Below are 9978 nucleotides of genomic sequence, written 5' to 3'. Positions count from 1 at the left end.
AAAATAACTCTGTCTTATGCAAACCACATAGTAAGTTAAAACATATATAATAACTGTTATATATTTGACATTAATAAAACCGGACTGCCGGTGGACCGAGCGGACTGCCGACTAGTTCCACAAAGGTGCGAAGGTGCAACGGTGCTTCATTATGTTTAATTAAATATATACGTGCTTGCATACCTTATGTTTACATGCTTATACAAATATATATATATATATATATATATATAATGTTCTCCGTCGGCCCACTAGGTGGACCGACGGCCTAGTTGTGGTCGCGACAAGTCGCTGGATGCAGTCGGCGCAGGACCGGTCATCGTGGCGATCTTTGAGAGAGAACGGCCTTAGGAACCTGGCAGCGGACGTCCATCGGCTGAAAACAACAAGAATAATATTTTATTTTTGATTTCTGTGGCTGGGACACATACGAATAACGAAACAAAATATGCATCACAAAACAATTTAATAAAAACATATTGTCATTAACACCAAACTCTTAATTGTTATACATGATTAGGACATTAGTGATCCCTCTGAAATACACTAATATAACAATATTAACTTTATTACCGCTAGTAGCTACACTGGCGGTCTCCCACAAGCTCCGAGTGATCATACCTTTTGAAAGGGAACCTTTGGATTACTCATTCTTGATAATTATTATTAATGCGCTAAAAATGATGTTCAAGTTTTGTAGCTACTTCAATAAAAAGCTTCGTCCCTCCAATCTAATTGCCGATGATACTTCGTCAAACCAGTTCTTAGCTGTATTTACTAAGCAAAATAATAATATCCTACTAAATTAGAATTCTTTTAACCGTATCGTTTCAAAGTTATCGTGATGCACCAGTCCATTCATATGTGGAAATCTCTTATAAATAGTTAAATTATTTTTTTACAATTCTTAATATGTAGGCATGTTGTGCACGTACTTTTGCTTTGGATTTAAGTTAATGAACACTGTCAACTACTCGTACAACTTCCAAATAAATGACTAACAAAACTCAGGTTACAAACAATTAACAGATACATAAAATATCACTTATAGAAAATCTTTACCTGACTATATTGTATGAAAATTGCTATTCTATACTTGAGCGTTACTTCGCTACATTGTCTCCGCCGCCAACCCTGTCGACCCTCGAAGTTTGCGTCGATGATCCAGTATCTAGAGCAACCCATTCACAAACTTTGTTAACATTAAAAACCCTTTTCACTTTTATAAGTATTTTGTTTAATAAGCTTCTAAAATCCGTTTATGGCCAAATCATTTACCACACAGGCCGTTCGATTGTGAAATGATTTACCGCGGAATATAGCACGTGCTATCTCATTACCTATTTTTAAGAAAATGATTAAGAACCATTTACTAGACCTATGATTATTTATCTGTTAATTCATTTCTTTATCTTCCTCTGTTTTTTTATTCTTTCTGAGGCAAGTGCGATCCAAATTAGTTTGATGTTTTTATTTATTTTTGTATTATATTTATAATATCTATTATACCGTAATATGTATTATACCTTATTTATTATTAGTATATAGGTTATATACCTATGTATGTTTGCATATACGTATATTTTGTACACGTCAACTACTCATTAATTTTTACTTCAATCTTTTCCATACTATGGTTGTCTGTAAGAGATTGCCTTGTGTAATAAGACGGCCCATTTAACATTTTTGTTTATTATTATGAAACTATTTAAATGTATCCTAGCGTGTATAATAAATTAAATTAAGTAAATAAAATAAAATACGAGAAAATTCAATGACATTACAAGGGAGTGTATTATTAAACTATATTAAAGTAATATTGTAAACCATATTCAACATCCGGGAGTTTTTAGCTAATCAAAATGTGTTGAACTAATTTGAATCAAATCGCCTCAGCTACTTGGCTTTGAACGAACAATCGAATAGCGCCTTAATATTTTACAACATTGGTAATCTCGGCTTTAAATTTTATAAAAGATATCTCGGCGAAAAAGCTTAAAGTTATTTAAACAATGAAACAAAAAATTATATTTCCTAATAGGCTTCGCTTTGCACTTGTGAAACGTCGACATTAATATATCGGACATTTAAATTTGCATTTATACATGATTTTTTTTTACTTGCTCCCCTTATGCGGGTGGTGAAGGACACTGCTGGATACGCAAGCTGTTATTGAACTAGATTTGATCGCAAGGCTGAGCCAGGTTCTGTAACCAGGCTCAGCTGTTATTTATTTATTTATTTATTGCAAGCTTCTTCACAGCTGAAAAGTTCGTATATACAAAAATATAAAATTAATTGGTTAACTGTGCCAATTCGAAGTTCACATCTTTATCGATTAATTAATATGTATTATATAATGTATAATTATATTATAATATAGATAATTATAATGCAATTATTTAAATAAAATAAATAAATTAAGCTGTTACTGATTTACGACAAAATTTGTAACTGTTTTTAATAAAACGTATGAAACATGATATCAAATATCATGTTTGAAATAATTGTGTATTTCTTTTTGGTTTATAATACTGTTTGTTTATTGCACATTAATAAAATAAAATACAACATATATCGACTATTAAGAGTCGGGAACGAACGAGATACAAAAGCTCTAGGTAATATCTTACAGACAATATGCATGCAATATTAAAGCCACACAGTGATTATATACAAATTTATTGCTTACGCTTGTATATACTCGTACATTTACCGTCCGCGTACGCGACTGAACAAGTTGTGTTCTACGAAATGAAATTTTATTCAGTGACTCAAGTGCTCAAGTTATTATGCGCTATTTCTGTAATATTTTTTATTCATGTGTGGTACATTTGCATCGGAATTTAAAGTTTCTTGGAAATTAAATATATATTTATACATAAATATGTAAGAGATTTCTACCCAATACAGACACGTTACCGTCAGACTCGAGGGGCTTTTAGACTTGGAAGTTGGTGGGAGTATTTATTTTATCAAGTAAAGGTCAGCTAAGCACTGTTTTTATTATATTTCAATTGAAAAAACATGGATTTTGAGGAGGACGTTCATTAAAAATGAAGCAAATCTTTAAACTATGGCATGTTTAAAACTTGGCCTCAATATTTTTTGGCATGTTAAGAATTAATGCAAAGCTACAGCGTGCAGAACATATGACTGTTTGAGCCTTAAGGTTTTACGGGGACCACGGAGCGGCAAGCGCGGCGAAGGATGTCAACCAGCGAGGTGAATAGACGACCCTGATATATCTTATTGGAAATGGGCGCAGCCCATGTCCAGCATGGGCCGTCTTACAGCTGATATGACGATGAACAGATTTAAAGAGACCTTGAATTAATTGTTTTAATAAAAGTAATAATTACTGTAACGTTAGTCAAATGTACAAATCGATTACAATAAACATATCGCTTGTTATTACAATAAATTTAAGCTTTACGAATTCCCGTATTTGAACGTATTAACTCTCTCTGACTTTTCGGCCTTTTAGCTCTGTAAGCTATGGGTGTATTTTGTTGTTTAATACGTGAAAAGAAAAAGGAGAAGAGAAACTTCTCTAAGTAATTTAAGTCGTTCGTAAGTTTTTGATGGCACGTTTTTTGTTAGAGACGCACTGCAGTTGATAAAACTTGATAAGGCTTTGTTTTGTATTGTTGTTTTTTGTTAGAACACGATTGTTTTTATTATTAAAAAAGTTAGATCACTTTGATTCTATTTTGGATTATGTGTAATTTTAAATAATGTTTTTTATTCAACAAAAAGAGAGATTTTACACGATTTTTTTCAATATAATTAATAACTAAAACATATCAGACCATATCGCCCATACTAAAAAATATTTGTATAGACGTAACTCTACAAGATATATACACTCTTCCACATAACAGCCCTACATAGTAAGAAAAGTTTGTAATGCCGCGTCGCAAGTCTCCAGGCGTCCATAACGACTTTGAGGATGAGGACTCGGGCAGGTTCATGACCGAGAAGCAGCTATCGTCGTTCATGGCGACGTTCGCCAAGGCTCAGGCGGAGTCAAACCGCTAGCTACTCGAGAGCCTTTTGCTGCGATCGCCGGCCTTCACCGCAGGAGCGCCCTCGCCATCACCATCACCATCGTCGTCTTCTTCGCCGGTTGCACGGCTCGTTTCAATGGCGCCTCACGCGACTCCGACATTCTGGAAGCATTTATCGACGCGATTATGATATACAAAGAATGTATAAACATCGCGGACGACGATCATGCACTTCGGGGTTTACCGATGCTACTCGAAGGAGAGACAGCCGTATGGTTCCGAGGCGTAAAATCATCGATAGCGTCGTTGGAGGACGTGCTGCAGCGCTTACGCGCTATGTACGGGGCGCCCCGCCCCCCGTATAAAATATTCCGAGACATCTTCGCTTCTGTGCAAGGAGACCGGGAGCAATCGGAAGTATTCATCGGTTGTTTATGCGCCTCGATCGCCAAACTCTCGTATGCATTGGACGAGAGAATTCATTTAGACATGATTTATGGACTCTTAAATAAGCGTATTCGGAAGCGATTAACACGAGAAAGTGTACAAAGCATTGACGAGTTGGTCTCAAAGGCGCGCTGCATAGAGGAGTCGCTGATGGAGGTCTCATCGGTCGCGCAGTCCCGCGCGCCATCGGATCAGCGAGCAGGGAGTGCGGGCTCGAACGCACGCGCCGCCGCCGTCGCTGTACCTGCTGTGGTAAGCGCAGCGAATGCGCCGAATCCAGGTAAACGTTTTTGTGTTTATTGCAAAAAGAGTGGACATGATCGCGATGAGTGCTCAAGGCTTAAATCTAAAAGTGATCCGCATACAGTTTCGTGTTACGGTTGTGGTATGAAAGGTGTTATTCGTGCTAATTGTGTTAACTGTAGTACAAAAAATACGGACACTAAGGATTCGTTCTTTTCATGCGACAACCGATGCATCGCCATGTCAAGCCCGTTTTGATAACATAGCTTCTTGCAATTTATGTCATACTAAAAACGATTCTGTGTTAGCAATGGTTTTCGTATGCTGTCAAAGGGTATCAAATCGCAGAACGGTTGCGACTTTTCTATCAAAATGTCAAAGAGTAATTTGAAAATTCATAACAAATGTGTGTCAAAGAGTATGTTATCACAGACATGTCACGTTTTCCCGTCAAAGAGTAGTGACTCGGGAAACTCACATGTTTGTGTCTCAGAGGCTTCAAGTAATAGTATTAAGCCGCTGGGTAATATTTACAGTAATGATGCCCATGTTTCTTTTGATTGTAATACTATTTTTTTTATATTATGTTTGTGATGTATAAGATATGCCTGATGCGCGGTCAGCGGATAACTCGCGTACCGAGCGCTTGCGTCCGGATGTTTGTACCAAAGGCCGTCCAATTTTGGACATAGAGATTTTCGTCTATCGCGGTACCGGTCTGTTAGACACGGCGGCTAAATGTAGCGTTGCCGGATCCACGCTGTACTCCTTGTTGCTTAAGTTAGGGCAGCCGATGCGTAGTAGCGTCCTGACTGTGAAACTTGCTGACGGTGTAGTGCGTGACGTGACAGTCAGACTGGTGGACGTTGTGGTGATGCTCGAGTCAGAAAGCTTGAATGCCGAACAACCTTTCAATCCGTCGCCAAAGCTAACGTTACAAGGTTAAGCATCATTCGCTCAATTTGCTTTAAGTCTTAGTGCAGGTAAAGAATAGGATATGCAACCGAGGCTTCGTATTGGTTAACTCAATGGGTTTACTTTGGGTGACGCTTAGATTTAGAACAGCAATTCTATGCAGCTAATTGTCTTTGTTTTGTTATTGTAGATAATCTTTGGAAAGAGTTTGAAACCATTTTCTATTTTAAGGAAGTAGCATTGGGGATTTATAAGAGTTCAAAGAGAACGATTTTTTTAAAGTCTGACATGTCTGGTTTTTGAGCGTGTATGGGATATCTATGACATCGATGTCACATTGGGTGGTTTTCTGTTATGATATAATATGAGAAGTAAGGATGGTTGGATGATTAGGAAAACTCCTATAAGATAGTCTGCAGAGGGTGATATTGAAGAAGGAGGTTACGGAGTGGGAGAGAGAAGGAATATCAGAGCTCCTCTTTTGTTGCCGAAGACCTAGACAACGGAGAAGGGTACCACTATCTCTAATCCAGCAAAGTCTTGGCGGGAGATTGCGCGGTCCGCAATTGCAACTATAGTTGTATACGTGTTTCCGAATTTTGAGACAAAATTCACCAAAGAATTCCGTTGGTTTTTAGCCGGCAGCATTGGGGATATAGGTACAGCTGTAACGGAAGGGTTTACTGGATTTCCTTTCGAGACAAAATAGAGGGGTATTTCATCTTTTTTTTCAAGTTAATTAAAACGTACCACTGTTCCATTTTTAATCCAATCCAATTAGCAAGTTTGTGTACTAGTTCGTCAAGAATGTGCTCTAGGTAAGGATTTTACGTTAACAAGAGATTTAATCGAGTACCGCTTGTCGGGTATAATAAAAAGTATATTATATGAGAAAAATACTTACAAAGTGTTTGAAAGCTGGATTTTCTTGTTTCGCGTATTCACTCTTCTCTTTTTGAGGTTTCAAATTTTTATATACAATATTTATTAGGTAACTAATAAGACTATATTTTAAGATCAAACTGTGCATTTAATATAGTTTATTTTAAGGTGATATTCCAGGTCGTATGTTAACAAGCCGCGTTGTATGACCCGGTTTGGTAACACGCGCCTCGGATGCTCTCTGGCTAAGTTTATGAGTTCTCCAGGGCGGCGAAGCTACAGATGCCTGCCCAATATGAGGACAGTTCCCGACCTGATAGCAACCTCCTATGTTACGTTTCACTTTCCTATTACAGCTAATAATGTTTTTGTGAGATGCTCGCGCACATTGGCGGTTATGTATATTCACATAGAAAGTTACATCATGACTACGCCATTACTTTTGTATTCCACCTTTGTTCTGTATTGATCGATGTTCAGATATTTTTCTATTAATGCCGTTGAGACAGTAAGCATAAGATCTAATGAGAAAATGTCCAACATTTTTGATGTCTAAATATTTCGAGTATAAAAAAGTAAATTTTATTTCAAATCAGTTCTATTTATTCGTACTGGTACTGTATTTTTTATCGACTGTATATATAAAGGATTAATATTTATGACAGAAAATATTTTCAACGTGACATATCAAATGCCGCGCGCTATGTTATTGCATTAATTACTTGTGGACCTAATAATTTAAAAGAACTAATCATCTCTCTTCATCATTGTCTTGTCACGGAAAATATAGTTGGTCTTGAATTTGCAAATAAGTGTTTGTAGTGAATATATAAGGTTTTTCTTACTAGTCACTCTTTTAGCAGCGTAATCGTGGTCATACGTGTTGAGAAACTTATATGGCTTTCCGGCTGTCTCCTGTTATATGTCCATTTGTGTGAAATGCATTGGACCACCATGCAAGGTTCAGATTTCGGGACAGTTTCCTAAGGGATCTCGCTTGATCCGTCCATCCGCCATTCTTAATAATGGGGGATACTTAATTATTTAAATTAATTGATATTTCATAACTTACATTTGCGTGTGTTTTAAAAGTTATACTGTTGGGACTGAAATTTAATACTATACCATAAATCGTCTGATCCGATTCTGCCCTCTTGGAGCACCTCTAGTACTATATATATATATATATATATATATATTGGAAAACACTACATTATTTTATAGCAAAGATTTACGATTAGACTTATACGTATAAGACACGGGTATCTGGCCAGGCGGCCCCAAGAAGCCTTCAATATAAAGTAAAAAAAAAAATTAAAAACATATGCACACATTTTTCATAACAATTTAATGATCAAACGATAAATTTCTCCGAAAAAATTCTCATTATAAGGATGATACTCGTAACACTCTCTAACAATTTTCTCGTATAATTTCCGAGTAAAGCCGATTTATTCAATTCCGTATTGAGAGCAACTTGTTATGTTTTCTCCGATCGTCTATATTGTAAATAGCCAATTCGATGAAAGATTAATGAAGTATATTGAGGCGGGAGCATTTATGAATTTCTTTTGCAGAAATATGAGTAAATTTATTTCACATTTACCTTTATATAGCGCGCAGAAATGATGGCCGCCGGGCTCGATTATTCCCCACGTTATTCCCTGTTGATCTGGGTGTACGCATATATAACAAAGTTCCGCAAGATATTACGTTTCTTAGTTTTAAACCTAAAATTTAAAGTATATATTATTAAATAAATCTTGTTCAATTAGTGAATTTAAGTTGATGGATTTGAAGGTAACTTGGTTTGTAGACACATTTACGTGATTTTTATTATAACGTACTCCCAAAAAATGTTGAATTTAATTTAAAAGAGCAACTGTTGAGTTTCTGGCACACAACAAGTCAGCGTTTCGGACCGGTGGTAACTTGCTACTTATAGTGCAAAATTGTTTAATTTCATTTAAAAGAGCGATTATTGAGTTTTTGGCCAGTTCTTCTTAACCTATCAGCCTTCCGGTTGTAGCTTATTACTTATAATATTAAAACGATCTACGATTCAAAAGCGCATATTAATACCTACTTGAAATAAAGATATTTTGAATTTTTTACGGTTGTGGATTGGCGACCAGTAGCTGTTAGACGTAGCGTAGAATATCTCACTACGTCTTAAAGACCAGTTAAAACGGGCCTGTAACCAGCATCTTCCAGTGTCGTCCATCAACCTTAAGAAGGTCGTCTGTCCACTGTTTTAATAAAATGCCGCAAAACATTATTAACAAAATTCTAAACGCACATTACAAGTAAATTAGCGGAAAATGCTTATTACTCAATAAACGAATATTTAAATGATAAGAATCCTTGGCACTGAAGTCGCCAAATAATTTTGATTTCATTTAAGCTATATCTGATAAAGTGTAAGCGTATATATTTGTATTAAACTTTATTAATAAATGTATAGTTGTGGAGTTTCTTCCTGCTTCTTCTCCACAACTATAACATCTTGCAAAACAAAGTAGAGTCTAAAATAAATTAGACAAAACAATTGACGATCAATGAGTTGTATAAAATTTTTGTTGTATTAATTTTATCTTTATCTTTTAACCTAATGAGTGGATGGTCTACGCTGTGCTGGTTCGTGGTCACTAGAAAGTTAAAGCTCCTGGGGCTATCCGTTCTGCGTACTGTAAGGCCTACCTACTACCACTTTCACTCGCAAATCCTCTGGGCTCTATGTCGGTTACAATCCTTCCTATCAAAAACCTTCGATTTTTGTAAAGCTTAAACATTTTTAATTTATTACTATTAATTGGTAAACTTACAAAACACCACTTCTAGAAAAAAAGATACACATATCCGAAAAAGCTAAATCCAAAAGTCTCCATGGTAGTCCTAGACGAGATGGCCTGTTCTAGTACTCGTTTAGTTTTGGTTTACTCAAAAAAATTCACATTCGATTAGTATATTTCGATCCTTTATCGAGTGAACAAGTTAAAAATCGATTTATACATCGTGAAATGTTCGACCTCTCTATGTGGTCACAAAGATTCATAATTCTAACAATTAACGTAGATCGCATCTACTTAAGATCGTCGGAAGACACTGTATTCTCAAGTAATCGACATACGCTGAGCTTTGTCTTATATTATCGTTCTTTTTAGTAAGCATAGCAAGTTTAGTAAATAGAAGTGTCAGTGAGCAGGCTACAAAGCATGCAGAACAGATGGTCACGTGAGGTTCTGAAGTAGAAACCACGGATCGGCAGCGCAGCTTATGAAGTCTACTCATAAGGTAAATAGGCAACCTTGTTAAAGTCTCCGGAAGGTGATAGATATAGGCTGCGTCTTACCGATTCTATTAAAAAGAAAAGAGGGCGATCGTCCGTTCTTTCATTAATTCGTCTTAGGCGATAAGCGCCAACTTTAAAGCACAGTCCTCCCCCAGACTACCTCAAAGACCGATGATGAAATAGTTTCGA

Source organism: Battus philenor, unplaced genomic scaffold (genome assembly GCF_028537555.1).
Source record: "Battus philenor isolate CCGP_79_NKW_IND1 unplaced genomic scaffold, ilBatPhil1.0.hap1 SCAF_34, whole genome shotgun sequence".
Lineage (NCBI taxonomy): Eukaryota > Metazoa > Arthropoda > Insecta > Lepidoptera > Papilionidae > Battus > Battus philenor.
The sequence above is the reverse complement of the archived record's forward strand: the minus strand, read 5'-3'. Positions refer to the sequence as shown.